Genomic DNA, 25,124 nt, shown 5'->3' with positions numbered 1-25,124 from the left:
GAGGTGTACAACCATTTTCTCCTTTACGTTTTGTGGGCATTAACTCCGACAGTGATGCAATACTGAAGAAGGTAAGGAGAATAACTACAACAGCTTGTGAGCTAGGAAGAGAACTAAAATTCCAAGAATTTTGTTATAAAACACTCAAAGTTTATCCTCGACACATTCTATTTTACTGAAAATAAATGTCAGAAAGTTCAAGGGCTCTGCCACAAGACTACCGAAGGAAACTATTTCAATAACTTATTCTGCTCTTTAAACATTATTACCACTTTGTTTTTCCAAAGCGTACTTGCGAAGACTCATAAATTCCAGAACTTAAGAGTTTCTGCTTATTTTTCTAACACACACCACAACATTTCCCAGCGTTCTGTTACACATTTGTAACTCACACTTCCAGTCACTGGAAAGGCAGTTGAGTTGCATAAGTTTTCCTTCTAAGTTTAAAAACAATCCTCATGGTGCTCTTTGGATTCCTGATGCATGCACCATAGAGTTTCTAATTAATCGCCAGTTACTTTTGCCATAAGCTCCAGCATGAAACGTATTTCTGAACACCAGCATCTCACTTGAGGAACTACAGTGCAGTTTTAAGATGTGGAGAAATGAACACGCTGAAAACCAGAAAAGAAAGCCTTCTTGTTTCATGTGGCCTAAACCAAGATTTCATTAGAAACTTTCAGAGACAAAGGACTTCACAGCACAGCCCTTCTCCAACTCACGGCCTGTTAGCACACTCAATCCCAACTGTTCCCACGTTCTAGTCTGATAAGCACCTTTACAAACTACTGCAATTTTATGACCTAGGAGTACCAACTAGAACAACTCAGAGGCTCATGCCTCTTTTACAAATAACTCCAAGCAACAACCCGAAAGTACAGACCAACAGCAGCCAAGATGAACACAAACACAGAAACCTCAGTGAACATTTGCAAAAACCAAAAAAAAAACCCCAAAGCCAACAAACAAACCAACACCAAACAACACAATTTCAAGTCTCTATACCAGATGAGGACGTGACAATACTATGGACATGAGCACCATGAGACCACACTGCTCAACAGAACAAGTGCCTTGACATGCCACTGCATACTTCATTAGCTGCCATCAAGTGAATCATCTGCTGCACAACTCCATACCCTTTGGGAAGAAGGCTGCATACAATTTTCCCTTCATACAAATCTAAGCAGATTCGATACAAGCATTTCTCACAAATGTCCATCCCAAGAATATGCTAAGAAAGATAGCGTTTGAATCACAAACTACAAGGGCTCCACTACAACATAAGAGAAACAAAAAAACCCATCCAATTTAATCCTCAGATTGCCTCCAGGATACGGAACACCTTTTTGTGCCTCCATATAGACATCACCTCTATGAAACTTAAAACTTTCTTTACTGAGGTAAGCATCAAATAAAGTAAAGAGCTCTACAAATGCCATTTGCAGAATACACTGTGGGAGCCTTCCTCAATTCCAGCAACAAAAGATAAAACTTTCTGAAACTGCTCATGCAATACAAGGAAAAACTCCCAGGAACACATCGCAGAAGGAAATCTTCTGGCAGTCAGTTATTATATTTTCTAATATGATTTGGATAAAGAACAGAGGCAAAATTATTGTCTTCAGAAAAGCAATGCAAATGTTTTTCCATCTGGTTGCAAACTAACTGCTGTTTTAAGACAACAAGAAATATAAGTATCATTAAAAAACCGAAAGAAAAAGTAAAATGCTCATACGCTGATGGCCTAAATACATTAATAGTTGACATCTCTTTGATAACCTCCATGAATGAAGCTGAAGATCAATGCTTTGCCTCACTGAGGGATGCTACACTACACCCATATATTCCTGCTGACTTCCTAGATGAAAAAGCAGCCTTTCTTGTAGCTTATTTCTTACAGCTTAACAACTGAGACAGAGCAAAGGCAGCATTGAAAGAACTGGAAACCGTTTCCAGGAGTTGGTGTATGAGAAACAGAAATACATCCAAGCACAACAGTCCACTTTGCTAAATGGGAAAGAGAATATTATACCCTAAAATATTTCCAACAACTTTAACTATCAATTCTTGAAAGTTGGGCTTACTAGGCAACTGGTTTCTCCATCACCCGTTTGTACATCTGCAGATATGCTACATTCCTGAGACTATTTCTAACTACAGGAAAAGCACTAAAAGATGGAATAAGAGCACATAACATGAGACAGAGCGCGAGATTTCTAAATGTTCATTAATCACACTGTCCCTTAGTTTGACAAAATGGAGACCATAAAAGGGAGAAATACAAACAGGTCACTGGAAGAAGACTAAAGTACCCATCGAACTAATTTGGTCAGGAAAGAAACTGAGTGGGAAAAGTTACTGGATTGCAGTTAAACCAAGAAAAATTCTTCAAATGAAAAACTTACGAACCGAAGTACCAAGATTTACTAAGAACTTAGTTTACATAGAGTGACAGAAACAAATATAATGCTGCAATCCAAAGATTAATAACGTCATGCCACTTGACTCCTCCAGATGCAACTTCTTTCCTCATCCTAAATCACATGAGCAGTTTCCAAGAAAGACAATGGTCCAACATTTGCACAATTACATCTTCAAGACTGGTATAAAGGGAAAAACTCCCCATTGCAAGGAATCCTAACACATGCAGAATTGTCCAGCTCACCTTTACCTTCAAAGTGTTTGAAGGATGCAAACACATTTTTGGGAGAATTTAAATTGTGAAGTTCTAAGACAGACAAAAACATCTTAGAATAAAAGAACATCTTTTTTCTTTCATGGGTTTCACAAACAAGGTAATTTTAAAGCATGACATCAACACTTTTGTTTTAATCTACCCACATCACTAAATTGTCTCTCTCAAAAAAGGAAACAAATGAACAATGTCCGTTTCATACAGAATGGCAGAACGATAAAGGTTGTAAAAGACCTCTGGGTCCTTTGGGTCCTGCTAAAGCAGTTTGCCTAACATTTTAGAGCTTGAGTAGCCTCTTATAAGGGGATCATGTCACATCTTCCACATAACACCACTGACAAGTTCTTAAAAAACACACTGTACTTTCAGCAACATTTCTCCATACTGAATTCTTGGAGTAATCTTCAGGAGCATTTAGGCCACAGCTCATGTGAAACGAGTAGGTGCTGAGATTCCTCAAAATTCTTGAAAACATATAAAGCTTAAAATCACAGTTCTTTTTCCAGTAAAAAGAACAGCTTTCATCTGAGGGATACGAGTTAACAGAGCTTGATCATCACAAAGAGCAGCATAAATTGTTATAAATCCAACTACCATGTTGCACAAAGTAAACCAGCAGACACACTGTAGCTATGTGTGTGCCTGTCCTTATCACACTATGAATGCAAAGCAAATTCACGTAGCTCAGAATGCGCTGTCATTTCAGAGCAGCCAATACCTGAAGTTTCTATCCTACACGATTTCCCACTAACCTCCTTGTGTGCTGTAGCAGTTGGACAGATCAATAAGAGGGAGAGCCTTTACAACAAAGGTATGATGACAGAAAGACCGCCATGACAGAAAGGTACTTTAAAGGAAGGAAAGCACATTGCTCACCCGTATCAGAAGATGCTAGTTCTGCAGGGGAAAGCTGCATTAAGGAATGATCTCCAACTAGAGACCCTTCCCCAGTGTCAGTTAGCCCTTAAATGAGGTCTAAGAGAGGTGCAGCCAGGCTCCACCCCTGCCGGTCACACAGCTGAATTGCCTTCACCTGCGCTCCCAGGGCTGACCGGGTCCTTTCCCCAGGTGCTCCATCGGTGGTTCAGGCCGTGACTCAACAGTTCCCATACATGTGCCTCGACTGATGCATAGGGCCTGGCACACAGCTCCCTGTATTGGTTAACTTTCAAGAATATGTACAAAGGCTTTTACTCCTCGGTTGACAAAAACTGCATAAGTAAGTCCATGGTGCATTGGAAGTCCCATCAGCCCCATGCAAGAAGAATGAACAAGACATTATTTAGCCTGAAAGAAAAGATATACACAGGAGAGGGAAGAAACTATTTGAGTAGATAAAAACCCAAAGATTGCTGTTCATTTTTTTTTAACAGTTAATTTATAAAATAGGAATAATTATTAATTTTGAAATGCTTATCCAATAAAAGATACAGTTGAAAAGTTGACCTGCGTACCAATCCATCAAAATCCAGAGCCAGGCAAATCCAGGCAAAAATCATCAGAGGACTGACTGCTAAAGTCCTGCCTTGAATCCTAAGCACATTTATATCTGCATACTAACGATTAAAAGCATAACAATTATAAATAGGAACTTGATGGTGTCAAACAACACAGGTGTAAAGACAGATGCCAGAAGATCTTATGCCTGATGGGCCTAACTTTCCTGAGAGGAGGATTGCTTTTTATGGCTGCTTGTCTCAGTTTCAAAAAAGACTCAAAAATCCCTCTCTCTTCATGCAGACTGTTATTCTGTCCCCTGTAACTACGCATAATACTGCTGAAGGGCTCAGATTTCTTCTGCAGAAGTAGACAGAGATGCATTTCCTCACACCACTGAAGTTAAACAACTTTCATGAACTGAAGTTCGTGGATGCTAAAGATTCATGGCACTTACACAAAGCAAGGAGCACAAAATATTTCTTAAGAACTGAAACTGCATGCATCAACCTTCATGTCAAAGCCAGGCAGCCAAGTGACAGAATTGTGATTACTTTTTAACCCTGCCCACAAAAACGCGTGCCAACGGGGAATATTAAAATAAGGTTTTCACATTTCACCGCTTTGCGCCTCAAGAAGAAATGGGATCATCGCTCCACTCGGTTAAAATCGAGATGCCCCCAATCCACCCTACGCCAAGCACACACCGCACTGAGCTGCTCCCGGGATCCCGTCATGCCGGGAGGAGGCCGGCCGCCGCCCCCACCTGCAACCCGGCAGCTGCGAGCCCCGGCCTCGTGCTCCCACAGCCGAGCCCCTTCCGAGCCCCCACCCACGCAGGGGGCCCCGCGGCCACGTGCCCCCGCTCCTCTCCCTCACGGACCCGCCGCCCGCCCAGCCCCGGCCTTCTCAGCCGCCTCACCCAGCGCCAGCCCTGCCTTCCCGGCTCCCACACCTCCTGCCGTCACGGCTCCAAGCCGGCGGGCCGCCACACGCGGCTCCTCTCCTTCCCACCGCCTCGCTTCGCCTCGGGAAACGATTCCAGTTCCTGCCCACCTCTGTCACCTCGCGGCGGCCAGGCCTGACCTTCCGCCGGCCCGCCCGGGCGGCTGCCACATCCCTCCTGCCACGCAGCCCCGGGCGCATCCTCACCCGCCTTCCCCCCCCCCCCCCACTCCGGGCCGGCCAGCCGCCCCCTCCCCGCGAGGACCCCCCAGAAGCCGGCCGCCTCCTCCCGCCTCCCCGCCCGGCTGGCATCCTGCAGCCCCGCTACCCGTGCCGGGCCCGCTCCCTCCCCTCGGAACTCGGCTCCCCCGACCCCCCCCGGCCGTCACTCTCCCCGCGGCGAGGCACGCAGTCCGACGCCCGCACCACGCTCCGGGCCGCCGCCCCCGCCGCCGAGGTGCGAGGGGCGGAAACGGGTCGCGGCGGGGCCGCGAGGAGAGCAGGCCGCGCCGCGCCGTGCCCCGGCGGGAGGAGAGGCGGGGGAGGCCGCCGACAGGGCGCGGGGACCGGGAGGGGTTCGGGCACCGGGAGCGCGGCCTGCTCGGAGGCAGCGGGGAGCGGCCCGGCCCCTCGCACGTACTCACCGCCGGGTTCGCCATTACGCGGCGGCGCTGCCCGGCAGGAGGCACGCGCGCGGGGAGGAGGCGGAGGCGATGCCCCGCGCCTGACAGCTCCCCGCCGGGGCGGCCCGGGGGCGGCAGCGGCGGCGGCTTCCCCCACCCCCAGGGGGATTCCCGCGGGCCGAGGGCGGCACTTACCGGGCGGCCGGCGCAGGCCGGGAGAGGCGGGCGGCGGCGGCGGAGCGGGCGAGGGCGGCGCGGCGTGACTGGCTCGGCTCTCCTCCCCCCGCCGCCCGCCCGCCGCGCAGAGCGGCGCAGCGCAGCGAGGCCGGGAGGGGCGGCCGGGCCGGGGGCGAAGTTTCACTCGCTCCGCGCCGCGACCCCACCGGCCCCAGCGAAGCCGCGGGGACGGGCCGGGGGGCGCATTTGCATATTTCTCACCCCCGCGCTGATTGGCCGCCCGTCGCGGGGGCCGCCGCGCGCTGACACGGCGCCGCAGGAGGGAGGGAATGGGGGGGAGCGAGAGGGGCGTGAGCGGCGGCGGCGCGGGGCCGCAGGCTGGGGGAAGGAAGAGGAGGGAGCGCGGCAGCGGGGACGGGGCTGGCGCAGGAGGCGGGCGGGGAGCGACAGGCGGATTTCCTCCCCGGGACACCTTCACCTCACCCCGCAGCCCCGGTGGGAGGGGGCGGCCCCCAAAAGGAGGGGGGCGGCGCGGGGAGGACGGCGGCGGAGCCGATAAAATGGTGCGCGGGCGGCGGGGCGAGCCCATCCAATATGGCCCCCTTCGCCGGCAGAAGCCAATCCCGGGCGCGTTTACTCTAGAGGCGCCGGCGGAGGCCAGACCCGGGCCGCGCTCCTCGGCGAGCTGCCGCCCAGCGCCGGGCGAAGCGGCGCCCGCCCGCAGCGCCACCGCGGGCGGCGGGGGATTCCCGGGCAGCGCGGGGGCGGTGCGGCCCCTCGGCGGCAGCGCGGCGCGCGGGCGGTCTCGCGCCGCAGCACAGCGCCGCCGCCGGGAGTCGCCTCACAGCGCGTCACGGCGGGAGCCCGAACCGGCGTGCTTGGGGTCGCTACACGGCAGCCCGGGATTAGGCAGCGTCTGCGACAGACCAGATGCTTCCCTAGGAGAGGCGGTGCGGCGAGCTGTCGGTGACGTGCCTCGCCGTTCTTCTAGCACCGTTCTTGTACTGCGCAGAGCTGGGAGCACGCAGGGGTGCCGGAGGTAAACAAATGCGGGCACGGCACTACACCGTATAAAACCATTTTGGAAGTGGGTTGTTGAAGGCCCAGAGCACCTGGAGTTTTACAGCTAAACTGTATTCCTTCCCTCCGCCTTCACACGTTTGTTTCACTCATACAAAACACAGTCCCCCACATACCAAATATTGATTGAAAGATCAAACTGTAGAAGTAGCAGCTGACAAAACACACTCAGACTGAGGTAACTTGTCGCAAGTGGAGCTACAGGTTCCTGCTGCAGGACCTGTTTCCAACAGAACATTCCTTGCAGCAGAGAGCTGGAAGGAAAGCTCCCTGCTCACTTAGAAGTCCTGAGGGGCAGCTTGCTGCTGTCTGTGGTGGCTCTGAGAGGGCTTCAGCAAACAGGATGAGTTGGGTGAAGGACTCAATTGAGTCTTACAGGAATGCAAGAGCTTTTGCTCTTACCCACACCTCAGTGCTGAGCCTGTGTGTATACATACACACACACACACGGATAGGAGAAATCTCACCCTCAGGCTTTTCCTGGCACAAGAGAACAAGGGATGCATATCAGTTCTCTGCAACCTGTTGCTTACACAGTTAGGACGTATTTCGAGTGTTTCTCACCATACCAACAACAGATCCCCTATACATAGATACATGACTGTGTGTTGCCATAAATAATTTCAGAGTTTCTAAACAGCTCACCTAAGTTTGCCGACATAGAAATGTAATATGGAGTTTTATTTTCTGTTTGTTCAGAAAACAAGCATTTAAATGGATGGTTTAGCTTTCCAATACAAGGTTTTCTCCCCACTCCCTCATTTCTTCACAGCTAAAGCTCAATCTTCTCCCACATTGTTCACTAGCACTCCTTGTAGCAGCTACACTGAAGTTGTCATCCATCCAAGCTTTCTTTTGTTTAGCCCTGTAGATTTTTTCCTCTGCAATTGGCCCCCCCCCCCCCATAGGAACTCCAACAAATGAACATACATTTTTTAGCAATTTCTGGAAGTAAACACATACATTTGTCTGTCCTCCACAGAGAAAGAAGCACAGTCCTTAACCAGAAAGGCAGACACCCTTCATTCTTTTAGCATAGCTAGGAGCAAATTGTAGTACTTTCTTAGCAAATACACTTGCAGCAGTGTGAAGGGCTTTCAGCTATAGATAGTATAGTTTCAATTGTAATTCCATAAGTTAAAAGCATAGATTTAGAATGATAAAGCTCATGAATAACTAAAAGCAGGATTATGGGACTGGTTATTCTGCTGCTGAAAGGACACTGAATACTATGAAGACCTTAGAGTTTAGGCAGAAACCCCTAGTTAATTAGATGAAAAAACTAAATACAGACTGATCTTATGGGCTTTATTTTCTTAAACGCGTATCTACTCAGATTTGGGAGTTACTATGACAAAGCTTTTACATAGTGCTAAATTTTATTTTAATTCAAACTTTTTTCTCCTCATATCACCATCCAGAAATGATGCTGTTACTTTAAGCCACTGTACTCCTAGCATGTTGCACATTTTATCAGAAACTGTTTTTTTTTTTTTTTTTTTTCCAGTACCACAATGTTTTTACAAGGTAAGTGTAATGCTGTAAGAATTGGACAAATCAGTACAATGGGAAACACATTTTAACAAAGGTATGATGACAAAAAGACTGGAGCAATAGAGAAACACCGTAAAGGAAGGGGAAAAGATTGCTTACCTGCATTAGACTATTCCATAATCACAGGGAAAAGCTTTACCCAGGAAAGAACTCCTGCAAGAGACCCTTCCCTAGTGGGGGTCAGCTCTTAAATGAGGTCTAAGAGAGATGCAGCCAGGCTCCACCCCTGCCTGTCACACAGGTGAATTGCCTTCACCTGTGCTCCCAGGGTTGAGTGGGTCCTTTTCCCAGGTGCTTCGTCAGTGGTTATACTGGGACTCAACAGTTCCCATATGAATGCTTTGACTGATGAAAACATGCAGATGATGCCTTTTAAGTTTGGTAAAGGTGGAAGGTTACTGTGTCTCCCTCCTCTATTTTCTTCAGATATCTCACCTATGCATGCATTTTTACGTTCTTGACTCCCATCGGTGCTATAAAAATTTGTTCTGCCTTGGGACTTACTGCTTGTGTGCCTTGTTGTCTACAGAGGAAGAAGACTTGTACTCTGCAAAACAAGGACACACTCCTTTTATCCTGCTCTGGGTGTGGGATAAAATTTTCCAAGGAAAAAAAATCTACAGAGGAAATTGATTAGTGTACTTGCCTGGTTTCCTGTGCTTTGATTGCACGTGAAAGTTGCTGCAGGGGTATTGAGGTCAGGCCTGGAATGAAGTTCACATGCACTGAATCAGCTGCTGGGATTCTGTTGTTGCTACAGTGACTGCTTTGATCCTTCTCAGTAGCCACTCTGTGTGACTTGGGAGAGCAAAGAGTGACTGCCAGTACAGGCTGCAGCTATTACAGCAACTCTATGTAGGTCTTTGTCATCAGTGTAAGCCCGTGGGAGTCTGATGCAGGTGAAGGCTTGAAGAGCCATGCAAACTGGGCCTTATGTTTTGGCTGTTTGGTGCACTGCCTTCACAACCCACAGCATGAATATGGAGCAAAACACTTCTAGATTACTTCTGGAGCTATTAACAAATCTGTGAAATGAGGATGAGCTCCTGTCATTTTTCCTCTGAATAGATTTACAGCTCTATGGGAACTATTGAGTCATTGCCACTGATGGAGCACCTGGGGAAAGGACCCGGTGAGCCCTGGGAGCACAGGTGAAGCAATTCAGCTGTGTGATAGGCAGGGGTGGAGCCTGGCTACACCTCTCTTAGACCTCATTTAAGAGCTAATTGCTACTGAGGCAGGAACTCTGGTTGAAGATCTTGTCTTTGTGAGGTTTTCCCTGGAAGTTTAGATCTTCAGAGAAGGGTGATTGCTTTTCTACTTTTGCTGGTCCCTTTATTGTTAGATTTTCTGTATTGCTATTCCACTGTATTGATCTTTTTGGTTGCTGTGATGGCTGTAGATTTCTGTGCAGTTCAAACTGGGGAGGTCTTTGTTTTGTTCTGCTGTTGGCTGGCAGTTTGCGTGAACATTTGATTTGAAATATGCACAGGAACTTCTATAAGAAGCAGCTATGCTCTGCACCTGCAGATGTGAAACACTGCAGATGCAAAGTATATGGAAGCAGTTAGTTTCTTACTTGGCCTTGAAAATGCAGCTGTGAAGTAGGCTATGGTTATGAGTAATTTTTTATGCTAGGGGAAGCTTTAATTGTTTAGAGCGTATGTTGGGAGGGGAAGAATAACTGTATCCAAAGGTCTCAATCAGAAGAAATGAAGTATTCTGATAAATAACTGTGAATCAAAATCTGATTACTAATTATACTTGTAAGTAACCTATTTGGAACACAGGAATCTCTTGCTAGCTGAAATGTTTTACTCTGGATAGTATCTCCTTGATGTGTGGCTGGTAGTGGGAGACTACCATAAACTGAGTAAACCTGCAGTTAAGATATCAGAGTGCTGCTTCCATTACTGTTTCCTCAAACTCCTACACCTGCAACTTAGTCATCTGCTTGCCATAATGACAGCTAGAAATATGTGTAACTGACAAAGCCATTATAGTACTGAAGTGAAATCTGCTGTGAGGTAGGCATTACATGAGGGAAGCTTTTTAAAATCTGAAGGTATTCGAGTAGTATTTTAGATTAAATCCTATTAAGAAATCAAGAAAGCTCATTTTTTAGGGCATTGCTGGACTTTTCAAAGTTTACTTACTTCTATCAAAGGTTTGCTGTGTTGTACTTTAAGAGAGCAGAAGTTTCTCTCTTGATAGGTTGATAATAACTTATGAATCTCTGTGCTGATGTGAGAACCTTGAATGGGGTTTTAAAATATATTCTGCAAAGACTGTGTTTTAAAGATGACTCAAGGGGATGACTCAAGACTGCTCGTAAGCATTTGTGTTAGAAAGAGAGGAACCCAGGAGTGAAGGTTTCATTCTCTATTTCTGTAAGAGCTGAACAGGGAAGGTTATTGTGAGAGAATGGAGATAGTGATAGTTGTAGAAATACATTGTGAATACATAGTGAAATCTAGAGCAAGTCTAAAAGTGACTTGACTCTTCTGAAAAGAGATGTTGGATCGTTCTAGTAGACTAGATGTTGAGAATGAGTGTGGCAGTTAAAGCTGGTTATATTGCATCTTTCCTGATTTTGTTTTCAATTCTCTTGTGCTTCTTTCTGTTAGTAGAAATAGAGTGGATATTGTATCTGCTCTTTGAATGTAGAGCTTCATCTAGTATTTCTGTTTTGAATCTCATACTCTTTAGTAAGATTTATTCACAGTAAGTCTAATTACTAAGATTTGTTGTGTATGGGCTCCTTTTAATGGTAGGGGAGGAAAAAGAACAGCCTATGGGGGGGGGGGTTGATGTAGAGGTGGGGGCTATTGTGGTATTTTTGTTTTTAATAAGATGCTTTTCTGGGTCATTTTCTGACTATGAGGTGACAGTGAGCCTACTGATCAGTTTGATGCTTTGCTTCTGTTTTCTTGCTTCTGGAAGTTGTGTCAAATACATCTTGTACAGAAGGAATATCTTCATCAGCCCTGAGCAGTGCAGGAAATAAAGTAAAATGTGAAGTTTTAATACTGGTCCCTGGTGTAAAATGCTGCCTATTTCTTGACTGTATCTGAAAGCTACTGTAACAACACAAATGACAAACTGTTAATAACAATAACAGAGGAACTCTGTTCCTCTTGACTCTTAATGTCCTTTTACTCTCTGTAATACCAAGCCAGTTAAATAAACTCTGGAAATGGCTCGAATTGCATTGTACAGTGCTGTGTTGTGGTGCAGTGTGCCTCAGGAAAGTTCTACCATCGGAAGTGTCTGGAGTGAGAGGATCTGCTCTGCTCTGTGTGCGACGGAGCGGTGTGAATGGGAGGGAGCTCCGAGCTGCCGTGCGAGACCGCACGAATGTAGAAATCTTCTGCTGCCCTCTTGTGGTGTTTCTGTAGATAGTTGTTGTGGTAGCAATGCTGCTTTAGAGCTGTGATTTTTAGCTATGAAGTGTATTTTTCATCTCTTTTTCCTGATAAACAACAGTCTTCGATGCTGTAGCATATGCACCAGTTTTTCTGTGGTAAGCATCTACCTTTGTGGATAGCAGGCAGACAGAATATGCCATTTATCTTAATTTTAGCAAGGCTTTTCATACTCTCCCTGGCATTATCTGTATGTCCAAGAACTTCATGCTCTGTGTGGGCAGGCAGCTAAATAAGCTTAAAAACATACTAAATTCCACAATGCAAACCATCATAAAGTTAGTCTGTGTGATCAGGAGCAATGCCTAATGCTCTATGCAAACATTGATTGTAGGATACCACAGGGATGCATGCTGGGGCTAGTTCTGCTAAACACTGCTAGTGGGACGCACCAAGTCAGAAGGAGCTGCAGTATGGCAGTGATAGGGCTGCCATTCGGAGACTTGGCAGGATGGAGGAATGCCAGGTGCTTGCTTTCTATCATTAGACCCCCCCCCTAGAATGTCTTCAAAAATATCTTATGTGATCTTCAACTTGCCAGTGTTGACTTTAAGTCCCACTCAAACTCGCACCAAAGTGACTTCAGTAATCTTGAAACTGTCAGTGAGAATGTTGTATTTGTAATCCTGGTCTTTAATAGTTGTGTGTATGCATTGAATCTTTATAGTGAACTCATCTTGGTACATGTAAAGCAAGAGCTTCAGTTCAAGACATCTGAAATCTAGTACTGTGTATATTTCATGTGCAAATCACTGTCTTTGAAGTTCTCAAGATATCATGAGTTAACTGCTAATATTACAGAGATGAGTAAGCCATGTAGTTGAGCACTTGAAGTACATGCACTGCAGAAATCAATTTGGGTCATCTAGTCTAGACCAGGAGTCATGCTGGTTAGTGTGGCACGCATCAGCGGTGGCTTAGTTTGCTGAGCCTGTCCTATGATTTTCAGTATGGAACAAATAACAGGCTGTCTGACTTGTAGACTGAACTTCTCACATCTCTTGAGAACGGATGTGGGCTAAGCTGTGTGGCATTCCACAGCCATGTGGCCTAAGTGATGTAGGGAATCTCTAGAGAACCAGAGTGCCGTAAGAGCAGTAGCAGGTAGTAGCAGCTCTCCCCATCTGCTGTACTGATGCCCTCCAAGAGGGAGCTGGAGGTAGAAAGGAGATGTCTCTTGCAGAGGTTTTAATTGGGATTATTATGCAGCAGTTTTGACCCATGTACCTAAATTCAGTTGAAATAATTCTTTGGATCTGTGCCTGAACAAATGAAGCTGCTTTGGACCTTGGCTCTCTGGGCTGAAGGCAAATATTTAATGTCAGCTTTGAAGCGGTAAGTTAATGTGATCAAATGAACTTTTAAGAATTTGTGCTTTCATTTCTGTGAACCTTCTTTACTGTCATGAAGTGCAAGAATATGGCAAAAACTAAACTTAAGAGCCTGTGGAAACTATTGAGATGTATAGGCTAGTATGGTAGCAATTGTTTTTATTGCGTTATTGGCTATTTAGTGCATACAGTAGACCAGGCCTATGCAAAGGAAACAAATCTGCATCTTCTAGCAAGATTTTGATTGGCCAAAGGACAGACTTTTCAGAAAGTTAGTTCCAATGTGTTAGTTCCAATAGTTCAGCAACCTAGAAAGCTGCTGATTGCTCTGTCACTTAACTGGTTTGCTATTGGTGCCACAGAAAGTAAATGAGTTTTCAGATATTTATACCTATCTTGTATTTCATGAAGTGTGTAGTGACAACTTGATCTTGTGATGACGAAGTGCTCACTTCTAGGTAACTAATTGTAGTTTACTAAAGATGAGGTCTTAAGTATTGATTCTATTTGACCTTATCTTGCTGGCACGGACTTCTTTAATTTTCTCCATAGCCGTCAAGGAATTAGGATGCATCTTTCTTCCTTTCTAAAGAAAAAAAGACAAGCATAAACCTCCTTTCTTCAATAGTTGTTGTTTCCTCTAGTACCTCATTGGTTATCTAATGTTAAAATTGTAGGGAAAAACTGTGCTTATCCCCCCCCTCCGACCCCAGTAGTACTTAATACAACAAGGCTGTGGTAAGGACTAATGGCTCCAAGAAGTTGATAGTGGTTTCTCATATTTAGAAGTTCAATGAATTTTAAATGTTTCTCTCGATAAGAGCATCGTTATTGGCAGGCTGTGTATATGTTAAATGTGTTTATGTGTATATATGTATTTACACATATATATGCAGCTTCTTAGCAACTGTCATGCTTCTACTTATGAAAAGGCTGTGACAGCAGCATCAGTGCTGCAACATTGTCACTTCCCAAGATCACTGCTAGAGCTTCTCTAAAATTGGGGTTGGTCTGCTCACAAGAGGGCACTGCAACTCCACTTTTGTGAGCTGTAATCAGTGATGGAGTCTAACAACAAAAGACAAATAGCATGGCCACTGTCTGGCCCCTTTTCATTTTTAAACAAGCTTGTGCCACTCAAGATTGCTTTTTTGTATGAACTGAATTTCAACTTATTTGAAGTAATGGAGAAAGCTGAATGTAGGACTTGGAAGTGGAATATCTGCTTTTTGTTCAGAATGTAACTTTTGTAACTGGTGATGACTGAGTAAAGTGCATGGCATAATAAAATATATTATCTCATTTAAAAAAAAAAAAAAAGGAAGATTGGCTGTAATGAACCAGTTTAGTTACTTATCAAAGCCTTAAGTGTTATTAGACAGCTCAGCAGACAAGTCATCATAAAAGGAGTGTTCACTTAGTAAAGATTAATTATAGCCTCCAGCATATCCAGTTTATTATGTCCAATAAGTATGACAAACAGCTGGAAGAACGTGTCTGGCTTTACACTTGATAGCATTCCTCTTGCCTCGAGGTCTGACTTCTGAAAGAATAATTAGCTGTTGTGGGTGACTTGTTCCTAATTCTGCCAACTATTTTTTTTGTTGAGTGTATTTAATCCTGTCCTTTAAAATAAAATGAAGGTATAAGGTCTGATACTGACATTATATGATACATGACTTTTTAAGTAGTGTCTGAACTCTGAAGCAGAGACCTTTTGTTTTGTACAGGTTACCTGTAGCCCATGCATTTGTTGGGTAAGAAGTTTCTTTAAACCCTTAGTCTGGAATGATTTTTCTCAGTGGAGTTGTTAGACTGGCAGCCCAAAAATGGCTGGGTTTTTAGGGACTGCCTGCTGAAGAGATTTGTTATGACGAGCTGGTTTTATTTCTCATAATGACTTTTGGTCTAAAATTTCTTCAATTAATTAATACAGAAACTCATCTGTGCGTTATGGAAAAGCATGTATTATGGAGTAGGCAAGGCATGTTTGGAGCCAAATTATGTGAGTAACTTATGGAGTCATAAAAATCTGCTGGGGGAAAAATTGTTCTGAGTATATTATTCCCTTTTGAAAAGCATATGTGCCATAGGATTGTGGTGAAAAATGGAAAGTGGCGCAGTGTAAGAGCTAATGAAGACATCCAAGTATTTAATAAGGAAATGAGTTACTGAGGAAGTGAAGAAGAAATGGTGTAGAGTCTCAGTGCTATGAGGAAAGCCTTCTGACAACTAAGATTTATAGAATAAATTTAGAATCTCAAGAATAGTTTTCAACTGAAGAATATAGATTTGCATTTTATTCAATGTTCTGATGGAAATATCAGAAAGGGAGATTGTTAAAACACTGAACTTGATACTGCAATTAGTGACAATTGTTTTTGTCAGTTAAACCTGAGTTGCAGTGATGTTACAGTAAGGTTTGAAACAAATTTGTCTTAAATGATGCCAAGATAACTGGCATCAAAACCAGATACCACACAGCCTGGGTGACAGGCTGAGTCCTTTATAATAGCTGTGAAACTGTTTTCCAGGGGAAAAAGTGTGACCCACTAAGTTAAATGTGATTCTGTGTGGTAAGGAGTTATGGACATCAGTGTGTCACAGTGAACGTGCAAATGTAGGTGTCACACTGGTATGCTGTAACTTGCTAATTTGGGGTGGAGAAGAATGTCAGTACCTAAAGGATGGAGGTCTCCCTCTTTCACTGGGTTACAGACAAACTCGTTTTGTAATTGGCATGTTTTGTGTTTCAGTGCAAGTACTTCTGAAGTACTTGTTCTTATGTCTGTTTCCAGGCACTGACTTGACCTTATTGGTGTATTTGACATTTTATTGTAGGTAGTGAGGTGGTACTTTTGCAGTTCAGGGTAGGTAATGAGACCTGTGATGAAACAGAAAATGAGGTATGAAAGAATAATTTAATGTAGAAACTTGTGTACTTGTTTGTGCAGAGTTAACACTGTAGTGTGGTGAAACAGGAGAAAGCTTGGACTCTTGGTCCTTAGCTCTGTCATGTCCTACAGCAGGCTTGCTGTTTCTTTCCTTCACCTAACAAATAGCAAGTTCTCATTTATCAATACAATGAGATAAATCTCTGTTCATAATAAAAGCACGTGACATAGCTAACACTGGAAATTCTAAAAGCTCTTAAAACTTCTTAAAATTGCTTCTATAAAATTCTCAAATATTCCAACATTCATTATTTAGGTTGCTCTGAAAGTAATGCCTCCTGTTTATTTCTGTGGAAACTAAAACAGCTTTAAAAAGCACAACACTATTTCGTAGAGCAAATTCTCAGTGGTAAAACACTATTTTTCACCGTGGTCTCCACAGTTAGCCAATTTGTGTGATTGAGCTGATCAAGGCACTCTTCATGGTGTGGTAGCTGTGCATGTCTTGCCTTTCACATAGCTGCCACTGCAGCTGAAATGCATCACCCACCACATTGCTGTGCTCACGTCCACTTTTCAGCACACATCAGTGAATGTCAATGACTGCATTTGTTTCCACATGGAGGAATTCAATGGCGCAGCTTTGCTTCATACGTGTTTCCATGTCAGACTGCCCCTTTGCTGCCATCTGTCACACAGCAATGAAGTAATGGGATATTGGTGGGAATGTTCAGCCTCTACTCCATAGGCATTTCTTTGGCATCTTATTGCTAACTTAATTCTGGGTATCTACTAATTTAAACTAATTGGTCTCTTTTATATATAGCTATTTCAATCTTCTGATAAAGAACTGTTGTGGAGAAGGAATTTTTTATTAATCACAAAACTGAAATATTTTGATTGTCTACCTGCAGAATAACTATTTCTTGCTTGCAAGTACTGACCAGGTGGATCTTGCTGCTGATGAGTCAATAGGAGGGGAGTCATAAAAGTACTAGTTAAATGCATGACAGGAAGACAATTCTGAACACAATAGGCCTTGTCGTCAGTATCTAGTGCTGAGTAAATACCATCACTGGAGCAGTGTATAGTTGTTTCATATTATGCAAACACTTCTCAGGTGTGCTGAGAAAATGATGTGCGCAGTCTGCTGGGGCAGGATTGGGAACGTGTCTGTGCTGGGATTCAAGCTATGTTTGAAGTTTGCTGGCTTTCTTTCAAGAACTTACAGGACTACTGCCCCAGAATGGTTGTAGGCCTGTTATCTTTGTAATGCAGTTGTAGTATGAAGCTGTGCATAAAATCCATACTTTTCCTATACAGTACATTAAGTATTTTAATACAAGATAGTTTTCCAATGGATCTATATTTTTAGGGTTCACATCAGTAAAAACTTGTAAACTAATGAGCAAGTACTCTTCCAGTTTAACAGTTTGAGGTGGTGCAGAGACTTGCCTTGTACAAAAGAATTCATTTGTAAACAGCTACTATTTTTCTGTTCCATCTCTGTAATTGTCAAAACAACTCAGTATCTGATTTAGGCACAACACTAAATACTAGATTGAGGATGCTGTTTTCATGTCAGAAAGCTCCTTGTTTCTTTGGGGGATACTGTTAAGCTACTTGTGTGTGTACTTAGCGATGGACTATGGAAAAAATCCTGAATCCACAAACTGTCAGTGATAAATCTGTTAAAATGCAGTGGTCCCAAGAATGGAGCAGAATGGTTGTATATTGCTGCTAAATGTAAAGCCTGAACAGGAAAGATTCTTACCAGGTATGGAATACCAGTTCTGAAAGATCACTGGAAGGGTTATGCATTCACATCAGGAAGGCTACAGTGCAATATTACCTGTCTTATCAAGACCTTTTTTTAACTAGATTGATGTCTTAGGCTAGGGCCAAAACTTCTACTGCTGTATGGTACAACAAAGTTGACTTAATGTGTGAAGTAGAAAATGTAATGCCCTCCTACCGAATGGAGCTTTTGGGGTCTATTAATTCTTGCTGCTGACTTGAGAAAGGAAGGATTTGAGAAACATCTTCAACTGTTTGAATATTGTTGTGACTCATCATGCCCAAGTCCACCTGAACACTTTTTCTTACCTCCTGTGATACTCTTTGCCTCATTTTCAGAACCATGAGCAGTTACAGTATCTCCAGCAGGAGTATACAAGGCTTATTTATGCCAGGATCTGGCATTTTGATGAAGCCTCGTTTCATGAGACTTGCTGGTGCCAAAGGTATTATGCTACTGGCTTTCATTTCTTGGTTCAAAATGTAGGTCAAGTGTGAGTCAGTCAAAATTTAAGACAGTATCATCTCTAATGTTTTATTTTTCTTAAAGGTAGTCTTTGAATGTAGCTCTTGTGGCTTCTAAAGGCTGTATAATATTGCATGATCAACGTAGGGTTCAGCTGCCATCTAGTGGGGAATTTCAGACTGTTCTGAAAATGAGCAGTAGACCCTGGAGTTGCTAATGCTTACGTAGGTAGGCTTAAGGACAGCTGGGGACTGCTGAATTTTGTCTGAGACTTTCAAGTCTTTACATGGAAGACAATTCTGCTTCTTCACACATCTGAGTTAAAAGGAGGAAGTCTGCAAATGTGGACTGATGTAGGAGTGTAGAACTGAATTGTTGCATGTGTTAAGGTTCTAAATCAGTTATGTCTAATGTTCCACAGGTATTCTGTAAGTGAATTTTCTCCTACTCTGCGACACGGCTTATCAATGCTTGTGGAGTTAAGTGGGTGTTTCTAATACTACTTGAATAAAGTAGAGGGTTGTACATGATGTAAGCAAAAAAAAAAAAAACCCAACCCTGCTTGCTTAACAGCTGTTTCTAAAACAAAGCAAACAGACGTCAGCCTGATAGCAGTAATTAGTGTCTCTGATAACAGGGCAGAGATACTAACCTGAAAACATTAAGTCATGGAGGTGAACTGTGTGGTGCTGCTTGGAATTGCTCCAGATGCATAAATCTGTGATTGTCTCTAATCTGGGATAAATGTGCTTTCTTGACATAATATTGTGCTTCAAATTCAGTAGTCTGCTTCAAAAGAACTCCGTTTCCCTCTATTTTCACTGAATGTTTGAGGTGCTTGTGACTTTGTTCCCTAATATGAACGTCTTTCACATAAAGATAGCTCACCTTAAGGCGTTTTTATTGAAGTTCTGGAGTGAATGCGGGAAAAACATGCAGTTTAACATCCAGGAGTTAATCTTATGGCTGTATGGCCTACTTAGTCCCACAGTGCTAATCTTTCAGCTGTGATCCTGATGCTTGTCCCCTTCTAGCTACTTGACATTTCAGTCTCTGAATGCTATTCAACCAATAGAAGCAAAACCATGGAGTTTTTACTGTTTTTAAAAAACCTGCTAATATTGAACTATTAATCTGGTAATATAAAAATCACGTAGTAATACAAATTGCCATACAAGAAAGGATTAAAAGAATATTCAGGTAGGCTGCTGTGACAACCCAGATATTTCCTGTAGCAAGGCCATGTTTCCTAGTAAGTGAGCTGTAGGATGTTTTAAAAGTTAAAATCAAACATGCTTTCTTGGGCAAAGCAGTGAATTACTCAATTAGGAGAAAAATACTAATAAGGAACAGTTTCATAGTCAGAAAAACCAGATGAGGTTTAACAAAAGCAAGTGTAGAGTCTTGCATCTGGGGAGGAATAATTGCATGCACCGGTACAGGTTGGGAGATGAGCTGCTGGAGGGGAGCTCTGCGGAAAGGGACCTGGGTGTCCTGGTGGATGACAGGTCGGCCATGAGCCAGCAGTGTGCCCCTGTGGCCAAGAGGGCCAATGGCATCCTGGGGTGCATTAAAAAGAGCGTGTCCAGCAGGTTGAGGGAGGTGATCTACTCTGCCTCTACTCTGCCCTGGTAAGACCTCATCTGGAGCACTGCGTCCAGTTCTGGGCTCCCCAGTACAAAAAAGACAGGGATCTCTTGGAAAGAGTCCAGCAGAGGGCCACGAAGATGATGAAGGGCCTGGAGCATCTCTGCTATGGAGAAAGGCTGAGTGAACTGGGTCTGTTCAGCCTTGAGAAAAGAAGACTGAGAGGGGACCTGATCCAGGTCTATAAATATCTAAGGTGTGGGGGGCAGAATGGCGAGGCCGGACTCTTTTCAGTGGTGAATGGAGACAGGACAAGGGGAAACAGCCGGAAACTGCAGCATAGGAAGTTCTGCACCAATGTGCGCAAGAACTTCTTTACAGTGAGGTGACGGAGCACTGGAACAGGCTGCCCAGGGAGGTGGTGGAGTCTCCTTCTCTGGAGATGTTCAAGACCTGCCTGGATGTTGACCTGTGCAACCTGCTGTAGGGAACCTGCTTTGGCAGGGGGTTGGACACAATGATCTCTGGAGATGTCTTCCAACCCCTGCAATTCTGTGATTCTGTGAAAACTCACCTTTTGCTGGTTGCAGTAAACTACAGCTCTTCACTGGTCAATGCTTGATTTGCAAGACTGGTGTGTTGTCACAGATACCAAACACCCTTAGCAATACAACAGGGAAAGCTATTTAGCTTTAGTTCCTTTCCTTGTTCTTCAATCCTACAATGTTCTATCAAAAAAAAAAAAAAAAAAAATCCACAAAGCTTTTTGGACTGAGACCAAAATGGGCTGCATTACCAGTGAAAGCACAACAGTTATGGAATCTATCCCAAAACCTGGAAGACAGCCGGAGTGAAAATAAAAATGAAGACCTTTGTACAGAAACAACTGCTGAAGCTGCCCAGAATTTTGCTATAATGGACAATGCTTGTGGCGGAGCAAGTTGCAATTGGATATTGATGTTCTTCGAATACAGACTGCAACTACGAAGTAAGCAACTCAATTATTGATATTCTGCTCTTGATGGGATTGATCTTCGTTACTGACAGACTGTGGAAATGAAAGCAAGTTTTGTTTAGGATCACAGCCTAATCTACATTTACAGCTGCTGGTGTTTGATTGCCATCTGAATTGATTAATTTCCTGTGTGAATACTCAGAAAAATACCTGTGTTGCACAAGAAGCAAGCTATCATTGTTGACTCCTGGAAACTTGAACTGACTGTGGAGTAACCTAATAACAATCAGTGAGACCTGAATCTAAGGCATTAACTAACTTAAGAAATGTGTATTTATCTATTATTTGGCACAATTTCTCTTGTAATGGCAATTACAAATAGCAGTTGTGTTGAAGAATCTGGAAGTCTCGTCCAATAAACACAAATCAACTTCAGTACATAGGAATTGAACTACACAGAGTTAGTCTCAAAAATGTGTTAGTTGATCAGTTTTACACTTGCATTTACTACAATTACAATGCCTCACATCATAATGACCTGGCAGTTTAAATTCCCAATTATAATCTACTTTGCATGTTTTTGCAACAATATGAATCCACAATTTCTGTTCTTGAAGGCCTAACCCAAGTAAATGTTGTAGCTTATTTCGTTCCTTTAGTTCTTATCATTTGCAGTAGATGTGCACACAATCCCACATGTAGGTTTTTAACTTTTGATTGTTACTTATTAAAAGCCTGGCACTTCTTGAAGCTTACTCATCAAATAGGCACTGTGAAGGCTGTTGCTGTATATTCATTCTGAGAAGATGAAATCTGAGTTGTTTTTGCCCATTGAGAGTCTTGAATGTTGTGCATCTTTGAGGGTAAAAGCTCATTCTCATAAGCAAGGTTTGTAACTCTAGGTAACTGATGCATTTACAGAACTGAATGACTGTTTTGTAATACCAAATAAAGAATATTCAGTGCTATATATATATATATATATATATGCGATAACTGAATGATGTATTTTGGAATTCTGTTTTCATAAATAAAATAGCTTTAAAAGTTATTTGAGTATTGTATTAATCTGATCTCAGCGTGTGGCAGACAAGTCCGAATGAGGTAAATCTCTAAGGGCATTTTACTGTTTGGAGCTGACAGTCCTCCCAGTATGTCAACAGTGCTGTTTGTCTAGATGAAATACTCAGCAGGTTGAGTTTGAAGTGTTGCCTTATCTGCATATCCTTCAGCTCCTTTTCCTCCTGTAACACTTTTAATGCGTACCGAAATACTTCTGAGGCCATTAAATTTTCTCCAGAATTTTCCAGTTTCTGAAGCAGGGCACCTGAGCTGCTTTCGGAAGAGATCAGAAGGTAGAAATACCACAGAAATACCACAGGAGGGCAATGTTGTAAAAGGAATTGAGGCCGAGACTGCAAGAGAATGAGTACCCAAGTTTTTTGCTAGCGACAAGTGAGGAAGAATGCAAGAAGCTCGTCTTAAATAGCTTTGACTCTTGTAATTGGAAAGGCTATAGATTCGATTGGTTTTGGTTTGTGGTTTTTTTTTTTTTTTTTTTTTTTTTTGCAGGTACTCGTTGGTCGCAATGGGCTTTCTGTAACACTAAGCTGTGGAGGCTCTGTTTAGAATCTACTTGCTCTGAATCTCCATTCCGTTGAACTCTTAAGGAAAATTCTACAGTTGCTTTTGTGTTGCAAATTACTCCAAATGGGTGCAAATTACTTCTTAAAAATAGGAGCTCAGCGGTGAAAGGTGGGGCCAGTGATGTGAAGGATCCTGCTTGGAGGCCTCTCAGGAAATATTGCTGCCTCTATCTAGACGGGTTACTTTATACTTCAAAATTCATTTCTTTCCTGAGAAATGTACTTGTTCTTTGCTTAAGAGAAACATAGTAATTCAGAATAATGCTGGACATACAGTATTTTTAGACTTGCAGTCTTACTCTTGTAGGTGATGATTCTTAATAACTTTAGAGCTTCTATTGAAAATGTAGATTTAAAATCGATTTTAATTGAAATGTGCTTCACTCTTAAAGTGGAATAAGAAAATTACTTTGCAAAGCACTGTAATATGGTATAGCCAGATGTAGCTATTAAGAAACAAAATTATTTAAATGAAATACTTATACCAGAGCAAAGCTACTGATTATTTTATTCATGAGTTTATGCATGAAGCTCTAGAAAACTCGCAAAGTCACAGTTACTTGTGAGCAGACTTTCTGACTGAAAGCCATTTTCTTGTCTGTTAATTGGGGATATCTCAGATTCTAAAAATGTCATCTATAAGGAAAAATTCTACTTAGATACAGTCATAATAAAAACTTCTTAGTACTTGGTTCATTGATCCATCAAGAGTCTGTAGCTTCTATCAAACCAAAATTTCCTCTTGCAGACGAATTTATTCTGTTAGTCACAGATAAATAGAAAGTACTTGTAGTAATTACTTTGTTAAATTCCTAGACCCTTCTGTAGTGGAAAAATGTTGTTCTCAACAGATCCTTCAAGAGAAACTTTAAAAGATTTGGAGTGCTGTGTCTCAGCTGCTCTTTTGGTCTTCGCTAAGATTGTGCTTTACAATCTTGGTTCCTGTGTCCTGGAATCGTTTTTACACCTGTGGCTCTAACTGCTGACTCCTGATCGTGCATGCTCTATCCTAGTCTGCTATCTAGCTCTGGTTCACTTTATTTCAACCATCTGCAGCTTGTGATGACCCCCTCTGTCAGACTCCATGTATGTATTTGAGACCAGTGACATCTTTTGGCTTATGTTTTTTTTACTCTGGCTTGCTCTGGGATGGATGATTTCTGTCTGAACCACTGACATCAGATCCAACCTGATAGGCTTACATCTCTGGTAAAATAAATGTTAAATGTGAGCACTGTTTGCCTGAAATCCCTGTGCTCAAGCAGGTCATGTCTTATGAACTATGTATTTTGATGGAAAATTGCTTTTGGGATGGCAGTGACTTTCAAGTCCGTGGTTTATCTAGGCTGCTTCTGGTGTCTGAAGTGTGGGGATTACTGGGTGATTCTTTAAATACTTTTTTTTACTGCTCTGATAAATTCTGAGAGATGGCAGTGGTGTTCATGGTCACTTCCAGCATCAGTAGTAGCCATTTGCATGGTTATTAGGTGATGATCCTGTTAGCTAAGAGAACTCAACTGCTTGTTTCAGGCCAATTTATTTGCAATTAACACCATGTTATATTCTAAATATTAAGATATAAAATATTTGTCCTTTTTAATCAAGTATTTCTGCTTTTTTGTGTATGCTGTGGGTTGCAGCTTGGTGAGTGTCTGTCCTCTAGAGCTAATAGTTATTGAGGCCAAGCTTTTGTTCTGTTTCTGAGTGCCCTGCACTGTGTGTATGTATGTTACTCTGTACCCCATATTTTCATTCTTCTCGCAGTCTCTTGGTACTGAACAAAGAATCTGCACCCAATTTTCCTGGTCCCTGTGCTGATGCTGATATTTGAACATGTGTTCAGAATACAGCATTATTTTCATTGTTCCTTAATTATTATCACTTGAAAGACAATAATTTTGAAGTGAAATCTAATTGCTCTGTTAATTCAAACATCTGCTAGAAGATTTCAGTGGATAATGGTACTTTAAATTGTTGCAAGCTGGAGTTTGTTAGTGGTGGCTGGCAAAAGTCTTTCATTTATTAGCTTTGCAATGGCACTAATAACAACAGTAAACAGTTTGTGCAAATGGATAAGTCTAAGAAATGCTGAAATGATTCTGACACTCTTTGAAGCAGATTAATTCTGACTGGGAAATTTCAAGTTTATCACAAGTTAGAAATTTGTGTGAAGGTTTTTAAATTCTATCAAGGTGTGTTATAGCAAATCATAATGGGAGTAAAAAATATTGGAAAATCATTTTTGTGAAAATGGAAACTTATAATTTAAAAAAGGTGCAAATGGAAAGATACTTTTTTGAGGAGATCAATAAGAACCACTTTATTAGAAAGCATAAATCACTTTTTAATTTCAGATGCAGTAAGGAAAAATACTTCAGTTTCATTGAAATTGATTGGTACACCTGCAGAGAAGCAGCTTTATCATCTCATTATCAGTCAATTAATATTTAGGTCCAAATGTGAATACTGTTGCTGTTAACTGGGAATAAATGATTTTTACTGAAGTCTT

The 25,124-nt window shown here is 42.7% G+C and overlaps 1 protein-coding gene across 6 annotated transcripts in view; it reads right to left on the bottom strand.

The window, feature by feature from the left end:
* The window catches only part of CHD9 (chromodomain helicase DNA binding protein 9), a 79,088-nt gene extending 73,170 nt beyond the window's left edge, over positions 1-5,918 (bottom strand). For 5 of the 6 annotated variants that reach the window (XM_042876901.1, XM_042876904.1, XM_042876905.1 and 2 more), the window contains exon 1: positions 5,725-5,745. The gene's annotated coding sequence lies outside the window, so the exon portion shown is untranslated. Of the gene's footprint in view, positions 1-5,724; positions 5,746-5,898 lie in introns of those variants that run through there. The other variant, XM_042876902.1, reaches the window with a different exon arrangement.
* Positions 5,919-25,124: the final 19,206 nt, after the last annotated feature.

This window comes from Lagopus leucura, unplaced genomic scaffold, assembly GCF_019238085.1.
Source record: "Lagopus leucura isolate 7727_CA_CO unplaced genomic scaffold, USGS_WTPT01 Super-Scaffold_100017, whole genome shotgun sequence".
Classification (NCBI taxonomy): Eukaryota; Metazoa; Chordata; class Aves; order Galliformes; family Phasianidae; genus Lagopus; species Lagopus leucura.
The sequence above is the reverse complement of the archived record's forward strand: the minus strand, read 5'-3'. Positions and strand labels throughout refer to the sequence as shown.